This window comes from Prinia subflava, chromosome 13, assembly GCF_021018805.1.
Source record: "Prinia subflava isolate CZ2003 ecotype Zambia chromosome 13, Cam_Psub_1.2, whole genome shotgun sequence".
In the NCBI taxonomy this organism is placed as follows: domain Eukaryota; kingdom Metazoa; phylum Chordata; class Aves; order Passeriformes; family Cisticolidae; genus Prinia; species Prinia subflava.
This window is the reverse complement of record NC_086259.1, coordinates 6,964,573-6,979,085: the sequence shown is the minus strand read 5'-3', so window position 1 is coordinate 6,979,085 and position 14,513 is coordinate 6,964,573.

The window sequence follows — 14,513 nt, the reverse complement described above, 5'->3', positions numbered from 1 at the left end:
GCTGGGGAGCTCTGCCAGCCTGGCCTGATGGCAGGACCAGCACCCCAAAGCACCCCGAGCACCCACCCTGCAGCAGAGAGGCTTCAAAAGCATTTCCACACTCATGCAGTAAAATAACCAAACCAGTTATTTCTGTGTGATGTTTTTTGAGGTTTTCATTCCGTATTTTTCATTTTGAAAGAAAACAGCAAACATTTAAAATTATTTTACAGTAATTTACTGAACCCTAAGGCCACAATTCTGCAGTAGGTTACAACATCGCGGGCTTTGATGGTAAAAATCGTGTGCTGATGCATTTCCACTGCAGAGAAATGGTGGAAGTGTAGATCTTCAGAAAATATATTCTACATGGTTTCCTGCTACCTGCTCACGTGCCAATTATACTTTCAAGTTTGCATCTGAAATTCTTATCTGCCTAGTAACATCCTATCCTCTGAACTGTCTGTAGTCCACTTAGTCATATTTAGAGCTGCACATAAATGGTTCTCTATATGCAAACACACAAACTGAGAATGTTTCACCAACCATTTTAAAAAAATACAGATTCCCCTCCATAAAGGAGTTGGAGGATGTTGCTTTGAGACCTTGATTTCAGGCATCAATGGAAGAACAGTGAATCCTTTAAAATGAATAAATAATCAGTGGTTGGGCAGTCGTAAAAGTTAAAACAGAAGGCACCAGAAAAACCTACATTAATTAAACTGACATTTAATTGTAGCTAAATTCAGCCTCTCTGGGTTTCCCCAGATGAAGGTCCAAAATGGCAGGAGACAGTTGTGTCCTGGAAGGCTGTGGAGAAAGAAGTTTCTTCCTGGGGATGCACCAACTGAGCCTGGACTCTGTCAACCTGACATCCCTGGCCCAAGGATCCCAGAGGAATGTGTGGCAGGGAACAGGGAGAGGGAAGAAGAGGAGGAGGAGTCATCCTCAAGGATTACATTTCCCATTATGCACTTAACCAGCTCAAGAGCTGAAGTTGGGCAGGTGTTGGGGTGTTATGCTGGCTCTGCTGAGGCAGCAGCAGCCCCATCTCCCCCAGCTCTGAGGCTGTTCACAGGCATTGCAAAGCTGTGCCATGAGTGTGGTAGGAGTGTGACTTCAGGAAGTGTAATCAGAGGATGATATAACGTGCCAAATAGGACCTAAAGGGCTCTGAAGTTTGGGAGCTTGAGGGGAAGATGAGGTTTAGGGCATCCCATTTTTAAATCACGTTAGCAGTATATGCTGGTATCTTCACTGTGGAGTGGGTTTTTTAACATTGGTGCTGAACCCCACCTTGGCCTAGTCCTAAATTTCCTCTGAAAGGGATAAAGTGCTTGTGAAAGGTGAAGGTAAGGAGTGACACCAAACCTCATGGCTCCTGCCCAGTTTTGTGCCCCGTGGCTGGTGGTGTGAGTGGATGGGGAGGGCGCTGGCAGCTCCCCATGGTGCAGAGCAGAGGAGGCAGAACCGTGTGAGCGTTCCCCAGTGCCCCTGCACGTGCTTCTCCTTCCTGCCTGTGTGTATCCTTTACTCCTCCTGTCTTCTGTTACAGCCCCTAATGCACATCTAATACAATTTTACAGAGCAGCACTGCCCAGCAAACACAAACACGCGTCGCTGGCCTCCTCCCCAGCGCTGCCCAGCCCACGCAGGGCCCTGAGATATCGGAGCTCCTGCTGCATTTATGGCTGAGCAGCACCATCCCAGGGCATCCATTACTTAGCAGACTTCCATAACGAACCCACTCCGTAAATATAAAAGCATTTCTAGAAAGTCGAGTGTCTGGATGTTATAAAAAGCGCTGCTGCTGAGTCATGCTCTCGCCAGCCCGCGGGAAATGGGCAGTGATTATTTCATGCCATTTTTTTGTTGGGCTGAGATAACTTAAGGGAAAACGTGGCCACCAAAACTGACAACTCATGCTGATCTGCTGCTCTGCGCTCGTGGTGCCATCTGTTAGCACATGTCACTGTAGGTATGGAGATGTATTGTACAGCAGGCTTAAGTCTATATTTCAAAATTGCTGGGAAGCAAGAGGCACACAAAGGAACTGTAATAAGTACAAAGTGTAATTAAATTTTGCTCTAAGAACTGCCATAGTCAGTTAAATCAGACCAGTTTAGATGTCATTATTTAGCCAATAGAGTAAATCTTATTTATAGAAGTCCAGGTCTGGCTCCACTTGTTTTCTGATAAGCGGTGGTAGGCTATTGACTTTAATGTACGATGCTTATAACAGAAAGATGCATAAATAAATGTGGACAAAATGAGGGCACAAGAGCACCACTAAATTATCTCTGAAATTGTTGATGCCCTCAGCATGGGCAAGGGCCTGGGCTTGGGTATCAATTCCTGTTTTCATTTTCTTTTTTTAATTGATCTCATGGAGCAACCATTATCCAAACAGTGAGGGGAAGGGATGGTCTCTTTAGGAACTGCTGATGCTGCAGCTCTCTGCTCTTTCATCCAGGAGTCAGATGGCAAATGTGGAGAAGTAAGGGGTGAATTATACCCACCTGGGGAACAAAGGGGAGGATTTCTTTTCCAAACTTAGGAAGATGGATTTTAAAAGTGAAGGAACTGGTGAAAGAAACTGAGGAAGTGATACGTGACAGAACATAGGTAGAAGCGATATCCCCAGCAGATTTCCTGAGGAGGAGTCTGAAAAGCAACTGTGTGATACTGGAAAATTAAGCAGCTGCAAGTGGTAATGTGCCAGAGCTCAGATGTTTTGAATTGAGTTTTTGGTGGGGTCTCTGTTGAGCTCAAGTTCAGTGTGAGAGAGAGAAAAGGTTCTGGTGTTTTCAAGGCTTGCTCAAACCAGCAAACATGAGAAATCTTCAGAGAAATTGTTGTCGTGTGATTTTCTTACTTTACTTTCCCACACTCCGAGGGCTCAGAAGGTTTGGATGACTGTCTGGATTTTTGTGGTCTCTTAATTAAGCTAAAACCTGACCTCTGAATGTTTTGGGGCTTGCCAAACACAAATTCACATGAATGAAGCAAGGAAGGGTTAAAGAGCCCATGGAAACTTTCTTCTCAGATGTGTTCAGTTAATGCACAGCGTTTCAGATTCTTGCTGCTGGCAGTCAGCACAGCTTTCAGGTAAATGTGGTTGGGAGTGGGTTCAGGGTGGGACTGAGGGCCCTCATGGGAGGAGGAGGGAGGCACTTTGTTTGCCACTGCCCTGGAAGTTGTCTCCTTTGCCAGAGTGTGTGATCAGGGTCACTTCCCAGTTTTGCTGGAGTCCTGTCCAAAGCATTTTGTATGTGATTTTAATGGAAGGTATTTAAAAGCACACATATTCTTCCTTCAATGAAAGAGGGACTGAAAACTGCAGAGAAAGAAATGTCAGGGAGCCACAGGAGTGTTTTCTGTCTGTGACAGTAGTTGGCCATGTGGGACAAGCTCTGGCCTCCACTGGTGTGCTTCACGCTTTGAGCAAGGGGAGGCCAAAGCTGGAGAAATCTTTGACTTCCCAAATTGCAGCTTGACATTCAGGGTACTTGAACACAAATTGTGTGTGATAGGATGGGCAAATGTCTCTCTGTTATCGTGATGTTAACCTGCAGTGATTTCTTGGCATGCCAGGGTGCTGGTTCCCAGCGCCCGTTCACCGCTCTGAAGGGACTGTGAGGAGTGGAGTGCGTGGGGATTGCCAGTCCCTGGGTCACCAGCAGTTTTCCTGCTGGCACGTGTGGTTTAACCCAGAGCAGCAGCAGATCTGTTGGTATCCAAGCAGGGGTGCTCTGGAGACCATTGTCTGGTGCTTGAGGCTCGGTGAGGGCGACTCTCTGCTCTCCCAGCTGCCCGTCACACGTGGAGATAAACACTTGTGTCATGCCAGGATTCAGCTGCAAATTGTACGTGTGGTGGGGAAAGCACTGTTGCTGTTTATGTGCAGGAAAATAGAACCTAAAGGCCACAGAATGAAATATAATTTGTTAAAAACAGGGAATAGCACTGATTGAAATGAAAGCCAGTGTTCCAGCTCTTTACTGTGGAGAAGTATGTCCCCAGGTTCCTTGCACTTGCCCTGTGATTATACAATAGATTTAAAGTCTGTGATATCTACAAATCTACATCAAAATATATTCTATAGCTGTAGGAAACAGCTCTGAATTGTTAACCTTCTCTCCAGGTACTGGAGGTAACACACTGTGAGATTAGATGTATATTTTCTTCAAGATATACCACCCATCGAGGAGTCCATATTTACATCTTTTGTTGATATTTTTCATAGATTAAAAGAGTCTCTTTTCTGGTGATAATTCTGCTAAGCACTGTAATTTGCTGCCACTAATATTTGTCTGAGTCCTAGTTTGCAAAATATATTTGAAACCACTTTATAAAGTCTCATAATTGCTTCTTTGTAGAGCTGGTATAATGAGTAGTTTCTTTATCCAGCCTTTATCCTGTTAACCTTAGAGGTGAGCGACTGCTTGCTGGAGTAGTTGGGGAATGTCTTAGCACTGTTGAGCCATTTAATTTCACTACTAATTTCATAGTGGTGACACAGAATTGGCTATGAGCAAGCTCGCAGTTATTTCAAGGGTTTTCAGTTAGCATTGAATCAGGACCTGATTCACTAAAATGAAATTGAAATAAATGCACATGTAGATGATTTTTTTTAATGCATAAATTGATCTGCATTTATGTGCCCAATCCACATTAAAACATTGACCTGCTCTTGAAGGATGGGAGCTCAGCATATAAAGCAGCTCTAGCATTGCAAATGAGAACTTGCACCACTGCGTTGGGGCTTCATTCTCCGTGTCCTTCACTGTTGCTCTTGTCCCATCTACAGGGAAACTCCTTGGTTGTCCAAATCTTACTCAGAGCTTCCTGGAAAGTGCAGATTCACGTTTTTCAGTTTCTTTTGGCCTTTTTTACAGGCAGCAATCTGTGTGCTGTGCTATTTAGCAAGTAGGGTGGCTTCCAGGCTTGCTCTTTCTGCAGGAAGACATTCCTATTACTCTGCTTGCTTTAGATGAGCAGAGCTGCCCTGTGCAAAACTTGTCTTTTCTCCAAAATTTCTGGGGAGTTGTTTCGTTTCTTAAATCAAAATTCATTTTAGCCCAGAGCTGGCTGCATTTCAGGAAAGAGGTTGTTCCTTTTTGTGAATATAGCCTAAAGTGTGCATGTGCGTGGAATTTTGCCATTTCCATGCTGTTGCTTTTGCGATTGCTGTAACAGTTGGGTGATCTGAAAGAAGTGTGATTTGAGGGTCACCAAACACGAGAGAGGAAGCTTTCAGTTTGGCATATGAAAGTACTTAGGAAATTCTACCACTATTTATTCTTAAGTATGTATAAAATTATAAAGAGGGTAAGAAAAGCACTTGGTGAAACCCTGGGGTTTACAGGTGCATCCATAAGTTGAGATTTAAGTAATTTATCAAATGCACCCTGCCCACAAATCATCCCTGTGGGAAGAGGGCTATGGGAGAGGCTGCACTTGGACATGGGCAGTGGTGACACCGGACAGTGGTCACTGCTGAGAAGGGACATGTGGCGTGATGGAGCAGCAAAACCCTGCACTTCTCCAGTGTCCCAGTACAACAGACCCTTGGACAATGCCCTTGGACATTGCTGAGCTTCCCCCTGGGGGTGCCTTGGGATCTCTGCTTCACCCCATCACCTTCTCTTTTGGAAGCTGAGCCCTGGTGCACTCATCTACCTGGGACTGCCAGAGCAAATGGGCTTTATGGAGAAGCTGTGGCTGCATGGCAAGGAGAGGGCACTGGGTTATCCTACAGGCCTGGTTTTATCTCAGTGCCTCTTGCACAGGCCTCTAACCAGTGCAGAGGTGCCTGCAGGTGTGCTGGTGCCAGCCTGGCACGCTGCAGGCACCCAGAGGCCATCACTGAGAAATGCTAAGGGTCAATTTTGCACTGAAATGCAGGGTCCTGATTGAGCACTTCCTTTGACCTTACAGTGCTTCTGTCGTTAGTGACATTGTCATTTAATGTGGACATTCATTTGTCACGTGGCTGGACCTGCCTGGAAAGCATTTTCCATAGCTGCACTCTCCATTCAGGTCTGTTCTCTCTCGTAGACGCTAAGCAAAAGTTGATAGCATTTGAAATTTAATCAGGTTGGTATTGTGCAATTTATCTCTTATAAAATTTCAGTAGCTTTTTTTTTTTTGCACACCTTCCTTTTTAAAAGGAATTCTCAAAAGCCTGGAGTTGGAGGCACATGTCTGTCCAGGCATCATTGCAGACTGCACTTCTAGTTTTTTTAATCTGAGTTTGATCTCTTCTGTGAAACATATCCTCAAATGTGGAACCTGCTACATCTGGCTTGTATAAAATTCATAAGTAGGAGCCTTTCTCTTCATAACTAAGATCATTTTTTGTTAACTGTAAGAAGTAGGGAAGGACTAAAGATTGCTTATATGGAAAGACTTTATAGTACTAGAAAGGCTGATTTTTTCTTAAGAGAGAATTCCTACTTTTGTGGTACTTTTTTTTTTTCTTCATTACTAGGACCAAATTTATGCCAATATAAAGGATAGGTTCCTAAACTGTAATCCAGTGTTGGGTCCACATCCAAAATTTTGCTTAATATGATCCCAATCATTAGGACTTTCATGATTCAGTTTTGCTCTACACCACGGAGTGACAATATTGCCCAGACAGACCCCAAATGCAAGCAGTACAAACCATTTTGTAATGCCTCTTCCCCACCTTTGTCAGGCATTCATTTTAAACAGCTGGTCTTGAAAATCAGAACCGGCACACAGCCTCCTTATTGCCCCAGCCTGAAACTCCCCTCCCCTCTGGCCAGTCTGTTTTCCAAAATACTCTTGGTCCTTCCAAAAAGACGGTTTTATTCTTCTAAGTTTCAGATTTGAAATCTGGATGAGTGAGAGATCTGGGATGAGAGATGCATTAGCAGAACTGATTTCTCTTGTTACCAGTTCAAAAGGCTTCAGTATGCAGCACAAATGATTCATAAGTATCCATTGTTCAGAGTTCAGGATAAAGAGTTCAGAATCAAAGCTCTGCTTTAATGTGCGCTCATGCATTTCTTTTTTCAGTAAGAGCATTCTCTTCATATATATAGCAAATGAAATTCAAACTTGTTTAAGCTGCAGTTCTGGTAAATTGCTCTGCCTCTGAAGTTAGCTTAGAATATCATGAGAGTTATAGAAACCGTTACAGATTTTGCTAGTATTGCAAAAACTTAGTGCTTAGTTATAATCAAGGAAGAGCTGTTTAATAAATAGAACAGGAAAACAAGCGATCACCTCGTGTTTTTCCTGGGTTTGGACCTCACATCAGCCCTGCTGGCAGATCCTGAGAGCACAGCCACACAGGATTTGGGCTGCTGGTGTTTTTCTTACTGGCCTTTTCCAAGGGGAGGGACAGCAAAGACTTCTCCTTTGCGGGCAGATTTTTGCATGGGAATGCAGGGTGACAGTCAGAGGGCAGTGATTAAGAGGTATTCTGACATCTAGACAGTTGTCCAGACGTTTGTCATCGAGCAAACTGTGCCCAGTATTGCTTCTTTCAGAGCCTGCTTTATCTTCCATTTTAATGTTTCATAGACCCGAGGTGCTGTCACTGCTGCAGTACTGTGTTTTCTCCTGGCATCTTGTATCATGGCTGAGCATACTGAATGGGCTCTCTAAAACCTTTCTTATCAATGGAGTACAACAAGCCCAATGCAATCATCCTTTCAATTATCTTCTTCATCTCAAGTGTCACCAGATAAGTGCTGGCATAGTATTCTTGGAACATTTCTGATATTGTTCCTTGTTTTTTTGGCTATAAATGTATGAATATGGGATAAAGATTTAGATATCTCATGTTTTACTCTCATTATGCTGAGACAAAACTATGCTTATCTCCTAAAAGATTCTTTTTTCCCCCATCTCTTCAGTTTGAACGCTCTCTGGGTCTGGGTGATGATTAGAATACTGGGCTAACTCTCATGTTGCAGTGGGAGCTGTGCTCTCTGGGATCAGGGAACAACCAGAGAGTCTGTTCAGTGTTGTGCAGCCTCTGAAATCAGCTTGAGGTGGAGGTGACCTTGCAGTGGGTTACAGGACAGGACTCCCCAGATGGGACTTGGTACATTACCAGGCCTGAGTAAGTGGTTCTGCTTGCTCAGTCCTGGACAGGCTTTCTGAGAGTTCAGTGCTGAGGGAAGAAGGCTTTACTTTGTTTACCTCAATTTATTTTTACCTGAAAAATGAAATTTGACTCGATCAAACCACAGGTCTTTCTGAACCCTTTACATTCAGGAGACACTTGTGAACAGACTGACAAGATGAGGTTTCCCCTGTGCTCTGGAGATTCTCCACCTTCTGTTCATCTTGAGGTGTAAGAGGCGTTCCTCTGCGTGCCCCATGTGCTTTGTGCCGTGCAGGGGGTGATTCCCTCTGAGCTGATGCTGGTACCTCTGCCTGGGCACATCATTTATTTCTGGTGCCACCAGAGAGGTGGAGAAGGACAGGAGGGGGATTGCAGGCCCTCCTGTGCTGACCTGTGGCTCTTTGGGAGTGCAGTGCATCCCTGCTGCATGGAAGCCCTCGGGCTGTGTGGACGTGGCCTTGACCTGCCTGGAGACCGGAGGAGCAGGAGGGGCTGGCAGCTGATGGGGGTTCCAGCTCAGGATCAGTGGACAGTTCATGGATGGGACTTTGGAGAGATAAGAAGCCACTCTAGGATCTGCATGTCTGTGAACAAGGCATCCATCTAGGAACTGTAAGATCTGGGGGTTTAGCACTTTTCCTGCATGACCTCCCTAAGCTTAAGAAGTTGTATAAAGTTTCCAGGATCTTTGTGACGAGAGCAGTTTATGTTACTGAACACCAGCACTTGCAATTGAGAGTCAGGCTCCCCACAAATATGGTGTTGGCTTATGAAGAGGGTTTTTTATTTTAAAGTGATTTTTGTTCATCACTTTGTCACTTGGAGACCATTAGATTATTTTGGCAATGTTCTTGAAGTTGTCTCTACAATGAGGAGAGCTCAAAACACTTTTAAATTTAAGGAATTAATTGTGGTGTAATTATGAAGAGCTTTAGGAATAACACCAAATATAGCAATATGTGTGAATCCTGAGGACTGGCAAATAGGAGATTAGTGTTGTAACAAGAGTGGAATGCAGGCTTTGGTTCAAAGAGTTATTTTAAAGGAAAATTACTGAAAATAAAGTGTGATGAAAACCAATGATTCTAATGAAGGACAAAACCCATGAATTGTAATCCAGAGCTGCTTTCATATTAAACATTACGAAGTTGTGGGGGTGCAGCACTGGTGACAGCAAACCCAGGCGAGTAAGAGAGCAAATACCACTTCAATCTCTTCATTAAAAAATGTTTCATGGTTGCACACAGCCACAAAAAATACATTTTCATGCTTATAGCTTTCAAGCATTTTTGAAAGTCACACAATTGTTTTGCTGATTTAAGTTCTAAATTGATGGATATACAATGGGAAAGAGGGAAGGGGCAACCTGGCAGGAGAGGAGCCAGACTTTTCAAGGAAACGTTGAAATATTGCATTGATTGCTGTGAAAATTCATTTCAATTCCACCTCATTTCTTCATTAAGCGTGTTAAAGCAGTTCTTTCTTGGGTTAGCTTCTGCAGCGCTCTCATTCTGACTTCAGGGGCAGTGGTTTTAAGGACATGGGACAATTTGCATGAAGTTATGCTCCTTCACTGAAAGCTCAGTTGCTCTAAATTGGTGCTGATGGAAAAGAGATTCTGGGCTACTGAGTTACACCAGCCTTGTATGAATGTAGTGACTTCACACATTGTTTAGTGAGAACTGCAACAGGAGAGTGTTTGGTATCTTGCAAATAAGTGACCTAAAATACTGAGTTCTGGGTCATGATTTAGGAGTTGTAAGAACTTCCTTTATGAGGTGGGCTTTGAATGAGCTTGGTTTTCATTTGGAGATCCAAAAAATACAATAAACTCTGACACTTGGAAGTGACCTGCACCAAGTCTTGTGCAGGAACCTAAACAACCCTGAAATCCTCTTCCTGAGACAAAGTCTTGTTGACTTTGGTTTCAAAATGTTTTCTTGAAGGAATAGAGTTAAATTTTTTACTTTCTTCTCCAGATATCTAAAGTTTTGCAGCAAATATTGGCAAGCCAGAAAGCATTATTTTAAAAAGTTGTTCTCTGCTGTTAGATGTGTCTGTCTGGTTTATGGATAGGTCTTGGTCGAAAAAACCACTTTAAACTAAACTGGTGTCTGACTATTTGCACATTGATCTTACCAGACATTTTTGGTTTAACATAGATATGACACCACCCAGAAAGATCATAATTAAAACAGATTGGAGTTTATTGTTGTTTCCTAAAAAACATTTATATTTGAATAAAACAGAGTAAGCAATTAATGTGAGGTATGCCTTCTCTGATTTGCTGCCATGGCATGTTTTGAGTACTCTGTTGTGATGTCTGCTGTAGTCAGGCATTTCCTAATCTCTTGAGCATCTCTCTGCACAGCACTGAGCAATTGCCATCTCATGGTGGTAGAACTAAAAATCAAAGACCAAATTGGAAGACCAGAAATACTATGTATTGCAATTAATTATTGGGAAAATTCAGGAAACTAAGTCTTGCAGCCCCTATAGTAATCTTACTCTTCCTCATCACCTTTTTTCCCCCTGAAACTGTTCCAGCAGTTGAACACTGTGGTATTTCTTTGCTTGGCAAAGCTAAGTAATCCCCCAGATAGCAAATGGCAGTGTGTTGGTGGCCAGAATTAAAATCTGACATGACAGTCGTGTAGGAATGTGATCACTTAAAGAAATGCAGGCACTGCTGCCTAAGATAGCTCTGAGACTGAGAACTTGGATTCAAGCCTCTACTCTGCCATAGTTGTTTGTTTTGGGTTTTTGTTTTAGCTTTTGTATTTTTTTAATGTTAGGGAAAACCAAAACCTGTATATTGTTTTGCTGTTCTGGTAATTAATTTTTTAAATTGCCATCCCTCACAGATGTTTATTGGGCATTCAGGTTTTGATAACTGTAAAGTGTTTGAAATAATCCTGCTCAGAAGTCCTCATTCAGACTTGCAGGTGTGGCTAGGGCCTTGCAGAGGCACTCCCAGAGGAACTGGTCTCTCACATTACACAGTGACAGAGCAAGCTGGGAAATTGAGGGATCTATTCAGTGTGGGGACACAGGTCATCCTCTGCTGTCTAGCTCCTCTGGGGTTTTCCTGCTCTGGAGCCCCTTGCAGCACTTGTGGGGGCTTCTGTTCCTGCCAGCCTATGGGGAGGGTGCTTGCGCAGCTCTGAGCCAGGGTGTGCTCTCCTGTCCCTCTTCCCTCTGCACGGCACATGAAGCATTTGCACAGCAGCTGGAAAGGTTTAAAGCTACTGAGCCAATGATCAGCATCTGAGAAGGTGCTTAGCCAAAGTGTGTTTTCTTTGATTGTCTTGTGTTCTTTAATAAATTTCATTAATTAATGAAACTGACTCCTCTGTGCGGTACATTGGAAGAATTGCTATTCCACCTTGCTGTATAATCATTATCGCCACTAATGAGTGTGTTATTCTGTTACCAATATTAATCTAACAAAAGGAACAAATACCTGGCCTGTGCTGTGATGCAGGAGTCAGTAGGTTAAATGCTCACTCTGTGAATTGAGATGAACAATCCAGCCACCACGGCCAGAGCACGACTGGGGGTGCTTTCGGAGACCCCTGACACGTGTGGGTGTACAGTGCACAAGCAATCCTTGCTGCCTGTGTGATGCTGCTTTTGTGAATGGTCCTTCTTCCCTGGCTTTTGGAATCAGCACCTCCCTGAGGATAAAATGCAGAGCAAATCAGTTAGGCACAGCAGAAGATGGGGCATTTTTATACTTTGCCTTTTCATTTAGATTTGATTCCTTAGAAAAGCTGCTTAAATGGTGTTACAACTGCTTTGATACGGGCTCTTAATTATGAAAAGGTAGCACCAGTAAATAGTGTTAGGTGAAAAGAGCGCGGAGGGGAGAGGCAATGGCAGCCTTGGCTGTCAATATGTCAAAAGGATGAGTCCAGAAAGACACACTCAGTGTTACAAATTTCTTGTGAAGCCCATGGCAAAGCTATTTTAGCAGCTCTCCAGAAAGGGATGTGTGTCAGTCTTATTGGAGTTCCTTGAGGGAATAGATTTAGCACACAGAGGGGAGGAGAGGCTGAAGTGAGGCATCTGTCATTTTCCTCCACTGTTTATGATCCCTTAAAATAAAGATGAAAATTAAAGGGATGTGTTTCTCCCATATCAAGAGTTCTTATGCTCTTCTTTAACTGGCCTCACGCAGGAGGTTTTGGCTGGCTGAGCTGGTTGTAATTTTTGTGGTGTGCAGCTCTCGTTGGCTTCCCCCGTGCCAAGCACACGCGAGCTCTTCCTTTGCTGTGGGTGGTACGGAGCAGACAGCTGTGCGTGTGTTGCACTGAATTTAATGTGCATCATGGAAACAGAGGAATCAGCCTGAGAGGAGACTTCTTCTGAGATGCTGTTGGCTTTGGATTTATATTCTTTATTAGCTGTCGGGGCGTTTTCATTATTGCGGCTATTGGTTAGACCCCCTCTAACTCCAGTAAAACCAAGAGACACCGAGTTGCAACACTTGCAATATGCAGTGTGCACACACAACCTGGATCAACCTAATTTCAGCACAGCAAACACAAAACAAAAGCTGTATATGACTTCTTAGCCTTTGTGCACATCTGCATTATTATAAATGCTAATATAATTCTGCAATGATAAATAATTAAACAATTATGGTCATGAATCAATAAGTTTAGCACATTTTTTTTCATCAGCAAATTGTACTGTATAAACAAGAAATATAAATTACCAAGTCTAATTTTCAGTGAAAATTGTAAGCATTTTATATCTAATAATTAAAAAAGTATTAGAATTCAATGTAAGATGCTTAGAACTTTAAAATTTTCTGGTTTTAACCAAACACCATTAAATTGTCATGTTTTATGTTTCTGAATCTGATTAACATTTTGAGATCTGACTTTTGCAATCATTCTCTTTGTTTTCCTCTGCTAAAGCCCCCTCGCTCAACCTCTGGTTTCTCCTAAACACAGTTTATCAGCTTGAATCCATCTTTGGTTGACCTCATTATGTTGCCTTTAAGAAAATACAACGTTTAAAGAAAAACATTCAAGTACCTTTCTTCTAAGATTTTGAAAGATCTAGCTATTTTTATCATGCACTAAGCACTTTGCTGCATAAGGTGCAATATGGAGGCAGGGAGAAGAGGAAGCTTTTAAACCCTATTTGCATTCAATCAGGGTTGCAGGGTTACCTGTAATCTTTCCCACTCTCAGATCTTTGGCACTTTTAAAGAATCTACCACCCCAAACACTGGCACCCAGCTATATAATTTAAAAATAATCCTGGGTGAAAAAATAGTGTATTTTCAGAAAAAAAAGCTGGCTTTGATATTTTTTTTAGAAGTCGTGCATGTTTTCTGTGATGAACATCTTGTGTGAACTGAGGATTTGCCACGAAGGAAGTTACTGCAGAATAGCTGTTCCTGCCTGCTGCTCCATGGTTGTGCTTTTTCCCAGGGAAATGCTTGATCTGCTTCTACTGTGTCTTGCACTACAGACAAAACTCCTGTTTAGACTCAGCCAAGGCCTGTTAGATCAGGAAATTGGAAAAAACCAGCAGTTTCAGGATGGTGTTTGGCATTGCAGCCCAGGTCTGAGGGGCACAGGTTGGCACCAGGTGCCCATCCCTGTGGTGGCAAGGGGCTCTGGGACCCTGTCCCCAGCAGCCAGGGCTCTGTGCTGCCCTGCAGCCTGGGCACCAAAACAGGGGCTCCTCCTCCTGGCATCAGGCTCAGGCAGAGCTGGAGGGGCTGGTTGGTTGGAGACAGTGGAGTTTTGCTCCATCACTCTGCTGGAAAAGCTTCTCCTCGTGGGAAAAATCCAGCGAGCCAATAAACTGGTATTTGTCTGCCTCCCATGTGTGTGGTGGTGTGAAGAAGCCACAGCAGTCATCCTTGGTGGTGGCCCCATCTGCCAATCCTCCACAAACAATCCAAGAGGACCTGCAAAACAACGGATGGGATGAAAAAGGTGGCACTGCCCTTCAGAAAACAGGAGAAAGCAAGAAGGGGATTTGGTACAGTGCAGCAGCTGCTGTGACCTGTGGAAGGCAGCTTCACCAGGCCTGGCACAGTGTCCTGGGGTCTGAGAGGAGTTTGTCTGGCTTCACGTGGAAGCTCATAGTGTTGGAGGAGAGACTCCATCCACTGAAGTGTTAAAGTTTATTTGCAGGGGTTTTTTTACTGACTAGAAGCCTCAGGAATCTCCACCAAGCTGGGAGATCAAGGACTCTTCTTCTCAGTTTTACTGCTCACTGGCAAGCAATTAGTTATTTGTATTACAGAGAAGCCTCACAAAGATAGTATGTTTAGAAATGTAAGCAAGTATTTGCCTTCAGGGGGGAAAAGGAAGAAAAAATATTTTCTTCACCTTCTTGTCTTTATCTCCCTTTTTGTTTACCCTGTCTTCCTCCTTTTGATGAATAAGAGAAAGAAAAC